This window comes from Echinops telfairi, unplaced genomic scaffold (genome assembly GCF_000313985.2).
Source record: "Echinops telfairi isolate 266 unplaced genomic scaffold, ASM31398v2 ScPeMD7_12;HRSCAF=54, whole genome shotgun sequence".
NCBI lineage: Eukaryota > Metazoa > Chordata > Mammalia > Afrosoricida > Tenrecidae > Echinops > Echinops telfairi.
Window position 1 is genome coordinate 3,988,908 of NW_022103909.1, and position 7,197 is coordinate 3,996,104.

A 7,197-nucleotide genomic window follows, 5' to 3' on the forward strand; every position below is an offset into this window, starting at 1 on the left:
ATGAGGATGGGGAAATAGATCTATGAGCCTACATTTATAGGTTTAGTATTAAGGTAGCAGAAGGACATTGGGCCTCCACTCAAGTACTCCCTCATATGCATGCATGAGCATGATAGTATGAGCCCCTAATAAAATGATTTTTTAAAAAAATTTACAGACCAGCCACCAAAGCTAGTGGTGAAGACATTGAAGAATTCTACCAACTTCTTTAGTATGAAATTGATCAGACATGTAATCAAAATACATTGAGGATTACTGGCGATTGGAATGCCAAAGGTGGAAAGAAACAAAGAGGACGGAACGGTTGTTGGAAAATATGGTCTTGCTGAGAGAAACAAAGCTGGAAATCACATGATAGAATTTTGCAAGAGCAACAACTTCTTCAGCAAAAATACCCTTTTCAACAACATAAATGGCAACTATGCAGGTGGACTTCTTCCGCTGGAATACCCAGAAACCAAATGGACCACATCTCTAGGAAGAGAAATGGAGAAGCTCAATATCGGCAGCTAACACCAGGCCAGAGACGGACTGGAACAGACCTTCAATTGCTTATATGTAAGTTCCGATTGAAGAAAATTAAAACAAACCCACAAGAGCCAAAATAGGACCTTGAATCTATCCCGGCTAATTTTGAGAGCCTCTTAAAAACAGATCTGACTCACTGAACACTTGTGACAGAAGACTGATGAGCTGTGAAATGGCATCAAGAACATCGTACACGAAGAAAGCAAAAGGTCACTAAAAGACAGGAAAGAAAAAGATCCGAGTGGATTGATATCAGAAGAGACTGAAACTTGCTCTTAATGGTAGAGTAACTAAGGCAAATGAAGAAATGAAGAAGCCACAGAGCTGAACAGAACATTTCAAAGGACAGCTCAAGAAGACAAAGTAACGTTTGTAATGAAATGTGCAAAGATCTACAGTTAGAAAACACAAAGGAAGACTGCTCTTAACATATCTTAAGCTGAAATAACTGAAGTAGAATATTCAAGTTTTGAGTTGTATTATTGCAAGAGTCAATGGGCAAAATACTGAGCAATACAGGAAGTACCGAGAGAAGATGGAAAGAATATACAGTCACTGTACCAAAAAGAACTATCCAACATTCAACCATTTCAGGAGGTAGCATATGATCAAGAACCAATGGAACTGAAGGAAGAAGTCCAAGTTGCACTGAAGGCTTTAATGAAAAGCAAGGGTCTACGTTTTACATTTGTTCTGTTTTTTTATATTTCCTGCTTTCTTTTCTGTTGGGGTTTTTCTCTGGTTTATTTTGTTATTGTTGTTGGGTGTGGGGTTTTTTTTGTTTGTTTAGTTTTGCTATTTTTGGATATGTTTTCCAGTACATTAAATCCAGGATAGGTGGATCTGTAGTGATGACTGGATTAATGGCTTATTGGGGGTGGAGGGGAGGTTGGAAGGAAATGGGGAGCTGGGAGTGGTGGGTGCAGAAAGGAAGGAAATGTTCTGGAACTGATTGTGGTGATGATTGTGCAACTCTTTATGATATGACCTAACTATTGAAGTGCATGATATGTGAGTTATATGTCAATAAAACTGTTATAATAAAAAAAGGAAATAAGGCTCTAGGAATTGATGGAATACCAATAGAAATGTTTCAACAAGTTGGCAGCACTCACTCGACTATGCCAGGAAATTGGAAGACAGCTACCTGGCCCACCAACAGGAAAAGTTCCCTATCTGTATTCATGCCAAAGAAAGGTGACCCCGCAGAATGAGGGGATTATAAAACAATACCATGAATATCCTGTGTGTGTGTGTGTGTGTTAGCCCAGGTTAACTAGAAAAACAAATGGAGAGACACTCATATCTGTGTAATAGATAACTTTATATCAAAGAGTAATTGTATATTAAGAAAACATCCCAGCCCAGTCCAGATCAAGTCCATAAGTCCGCTATCAGCCTATATGTCCGATACCAGTCTGTAAATTCTTCTTCAGACTCATGCAACAGGAAGCTCACAGGCCAGTGGGTGGAAAGTTTTATAGATCCAGTGGTGGTGGAAGCATCTCAATGCTGGCAGGGGTCTCTACGTGGCTCCTCCAGCTCCAGGGCTCTGGCTCCATTAGCCTTAGCTCCATGTGGCTTGTCAACAGGAATGTGTAGCAGAGAAAGTGTGTCTGGCCTCAAGTGAGCTATTTATCTCCATTGAGCCTCCAAATGAGATCATCAAGCTGCGACCTGATTGACAGGTTAGACTCCACCCCTTCCTCAAGTTGACAGTAGATTATGTAATTGCCACAATGTGTAAGTAAAATTTTACTGGAGATCATTCAATAATGGTTTCAGCAGTGCATCGACAGGGAGTCTCCTGAAACTCAAGCCTGATTCAAAAGAGGATGTGGAACAAGAGATATCATTGCTGATGTCAGGTGAATCTTGACTGAAAACAGAATATGAGAAAGATGTTTCCATGTGTTTGACTGGCTATGCAGAGGCATCTGACTGTGTGAACCATAACAAACTATGGATAGCCTTGAGAAGAATGAGACTTTCAGAACACGTCATTGAGCTCTCGCAGAATCTGTGTATGGCTCAAGAGGCGGTTGTGCAAACAGAGCAAGGGAATATTGTGTACAGTCTTCATTGGTGTTGGGAGCCATAGGGTCCATTCTGACCCACAGTGACCCTATGCACACCACTTTGTCAGTTTGTCCTGCTGTGGTGCCTTGTGAGTTGCTATGGGGCTACAAGTGATGTCACTGGTATCTCAAATACTAGCACGGTCACCCAAAGTGGACTGGTTTCAGCAAAGCTTCCAGACTAAGAACAGACAACAAAGAAGGATTTGGCTCCCCAGTTTGCCAGAAGCAGCCGCTGAAAACCTTATGCATAGCTCTGAAACATTGTCGGATACTGAAGGCCTAATGAGTGGAAGCAGAACTTTGTCTGCGGTAGTGCTGCAGGATGGGGCCCTCAGCTCGAGGGCACTGGAAATGAGAGCGGCTGCCTTCTCGGAGTGGCGCTGATGGACCATGGTGACCTGAATGGAGTAAAGCTTGTGGGAGTGGAGCCTCTGGATCTCCAGGAGCTGATGGGGCACGATGCATTCTTAGTGTTCTCTATTTCACCTCTCTGGGTTCTCACATTCATTGCAATGGCTACAGAGAACCCACAGACAAAATTCATGATTAAATGGTTTACTAAGGAAGTTAACAAGTTGTAATGCCAGTGGAGCCCTGGTGGTGTAGTGGTTATGTGTTGAGCTGCGGTCCAAATGGTCAGCAAGTCGAAACCACCAGCTGTTTCTGAGGGAGAAAACTGGGGTTTCTACTCCTGTAAGCTGTTATAGTCTCAGAAACACACAGGGGGTCGCTATGAGTCAGCATGGACTCAGTGACAGTGAGTTTGGGTTGAGAAATGTTTATGGTTGTGCAGTTTATCAGGACATGCTGTAAAGTCTGCTAATAAATACCAAAGGGCATACCACTCTGCTACAAGCCTCAACCTGAAGGCATTCATTCAGCTTAAGCTCCGTGGGTCAGCAAACCCTAACTTCAGTGACCAGAGGTCCTCAGCCCAAAGCACTCAGCTCCAAATTTGTGGGTCAGCAAATCCATCTTCTCAATTATGTGCCTGGAGGCACCCCACTCAGTGAGCAGGTCTCCTGCACAAAAGCCCTCAGCTTTACTGGCTCCGTGGGTTGGGAAGCCCATCGCTCCGTTACGTGCTTTGTCTCCTGGTTCTACTGCTGTTCCTCTGATGATATAGCTGCCTTTCGGATCCAAGCGGTTTACTGTGCAGTGACATTGGGTCCAGAGGACGTGCTCCATTCCTGGCTCTTCTGGTAATGAGTTCCCTCCTCCTGCTTCTCAGAGGGCTCATCGTATGCACAGCAGGATCCACTCCAGGGAATCCTGTTCACAGTGACTCACAGGTGAATCCTATCAGTATCTTCCCCACCTTCTTACCAGACCGCTGCAGGGAAAGGCCACTTGGTGAGAGTTAGAGATGGGCTGGAAGAGTCACATTAATAAATCACTGCCTCTCCATACTGCATAGTTTAAAATCAAGAAAGAAGTGTGTCCGGGTTGTAGCCTCCCGCCATATGCATTCAATCTGTCTGCTAAGTGAATATCAGCATAGTTGGACTATCTGAAGAAGAATGTGGCATCAGTGTTGAAATATGCAGATGACACAACCTTGCTTGCTGACAGGGAGGAGGGCTTGAAGCACTTGCTGATGAAGACCAAGGATTGCAGCCTTCAGTGTGGTTTGCAGCTTAATGTAAAGACCAAAATCCTCACGGGTGGACCAAGAGGCAACATCATGAAAAGATTGACACCAAGGATTTCATCTCGCCTGGATCCACATCCAATGTTCTTGGAAGCCGCTGTCAGGAGATCAAACGACTCATTGCTGCACAAGACTTCTGGAAAGTGTTGAAGAGCAAGGATGTGACTTTGAGGACTAAGGGGCACCTGAGGCAAGCCAATGGTATTTTCAGTGACCTCATATGCGTGTGAACGTTGGACACTGAACGAGGGAGATCGAAGAACAACCGGCGCACTTGATTTATGGCGCTGGCAAAGAATATTGAGAGTCCCACGGACTGCCAAAAGAACCAACAACTCTGTCTTGGAAGAAGTACAGCCGGAAGGCTCCTTAGAGGGTAGGATGGCAAGACTTCGTCTCATGTACTTGTCATCAGGAGAGACCAGTCTGGAAAAGGACGTGATGCTTGGTAAAGTAGAAAGGGCAGTGAAAAAGTACGACTCTCAACAAGGTGGATTGGCACAGTGGTTGCAACAAGGGGCACAAACATAACACCCATGGTGCTGAGGGATGGCGCAGATGGTCAGGCAGAGTTTCACACTGTTGTACATAAGGTCACTGTGAGCTGGAACTGACTGCATGGCACCTAACAACAACGTATATATGCGTGTATATATATGAGTTTTTGGAGAAATTTTACATAGCAATTTGGGTTTTTATTTAACAACCCCTATACTTACTTTTCAGTGACTCTGGCTACACTTTCACAACGTGTCAGCATCTTCATTGTATATGGTTTGGGGGGATTTTTTTTAATGTTAACGTTAAGTTCTGAGACTCCACTAAAACGATAGCAAAGGATTTTTTTTTAATTTAAGGCATAACCCCCCCAGGACATCATGCTTGGTAAAACGGAGGGGCAGCAACCCAAAGCAGGCCCTCCACGAGGTGGACTGACCCAGTGGCTGCAGCAACAGGCTCAAGCAGAGGAACCACTGTGAGGGTGGTGCGGGACCAGACAGACAGTGTTTCATCCTGTTGTGCCGAGTCGGAACCTACTGGATGGCAGTTCACCACAACAAACCCACACGGACAGGGAAACGGAGCAGAGACGAGAGCTGGGATCCGATGAGAAGCTGGGAAGCAGATCGCTGAGGGAGTGCTGACTTGGACCAGAGCAATCATTCATTCCTTTTGGCGTGATGTTGTTGGTTAAATATTATTCCACCTCGACTCCAAGTGGCAAGCTTACCTGCATTTTCATTGACGCGCATTACACCTATAGAGGAAAAGGCACAAAACATAAGGCTATTCTGGCTCCACTCTGACAAACTGAACCTGCTCATGTAAAGCGGTGATCCAGTGGCCTGCTGCGAATAAGCCCACTCACTAGACAGATGCAGGGGAGGGAAGAACAAGGGATGTATTGAATATGATAATCAAGGAGACAGGGGCTCCAGCGTGACAAGGATCGGTCTCCCGACGAAGAAAGGAGGGGAATTTTATACACTGGAAATGGAGAGAGTCCAGGAAAGGGGCAGTAATGACCTCGTCACTAAGTCACAGGGGATCGGTTAGGAACTAGCACACCTGCTCTGTGCTCAGGGGTCATCCTTCATGCAGGACAACGGGACCATTTCTCTGACTTTTCTCATTGCTCACGGCACTGGCTTTCAGAGCGGGGCTTCTTTGGAGCAGAAGCTGCCGGGAAAGGAGTGGGGGGCGGAGCAGCGCCTCTCTCTGAGACCTGTCAGGGTGTTTCTACAAGACCTGGAGGGTTCTGAGGTCCATGCGGGGTTCACAGGAACATAGCTACTGCAGGGAGACCCAGAACAGGCCCAGAGGCCTATGGAAAGAGACCACTGATGACTAAGCATCTTAGCAGAAGCCAACACAAAAGAAAACCAGGGACCACCAATTAGAAGCAAGGACAACACATAACGTAGATCCCCAGAAGGGAGGCGAGAGGAAGAAGGTGGAAACACAGCTCCTGAATGGACAGCATGCTTAGTCCAGAGACACTACATTTACAACTGGATGTGAGCCAGCGTGCTCTGAATGGGCAAGTTCAAGATTCCTATGATCGGAGGACATGACAGTTTGTGAGCAAATGAAAATGCCATCGATAATGAAAATACTACACAAACTTGACTTTTATTAGATAAATACTTTTTTAAAGGAGAGAAAAGGAGAAAATTTAAAAATGAAGGAGAGAAGAGGAAAGAATGGAGGGAAGAAAAGAGAGAGGGAGATGGACCCAGATCAGGGGTAAGGAAGCCAGGCTAGAGTCCTGACTCAGCCTCCCAATTTAACCTTTACAGCCCTCGGAGCCTTGAGAAGTTCACACGTTTCTGAGGATGAACAAGTTACTTGTAAATGATTTGTGAGTCACGCAAGGAGTGAAAGGATCATCCAATGAGCGGTAGATGGATGTAGAGGTAGACAGGGTCCACAAGCCAGGCTGTGCATGCCTCAAAGATAGAGCTGGGTCTTGTCCACTTCTGTAGCTCCAACACTAACACCTGCTGGACACACAGATGTGACCAGTCAATGCTGAGCGAATGAGCCAACGAAAGGATAACTGAATAAATTATAATATATGGAAGGTGACTCAGGTGACACAGACTAAGGTACATCAGGACAAGGGCTGAAATTAGAATATTTCATTCCTAATCTATTATATGAGAGTACTTTTAGTAGTAATTGCATGTCTAGGTATTTGTACTTTTACATTCAAATAGTTATGGAGTGCCTACTGTATGCCTAGGACTTGGGCATATAATGATGTCCATTTAAAGCATTTATTTGGACTATATATATTTTTTGCGCTAGTTACCACCTTCAGTCAGTTAAAGTGTGTTGAGCCTTGGTCCCTGGTGCAGAATGCAAGCTTATTCCCAGTCAGTTATTTACTGGCTCTCATTACAGAGTGGGGGGAGCAAACACTTTAAAAAGAAA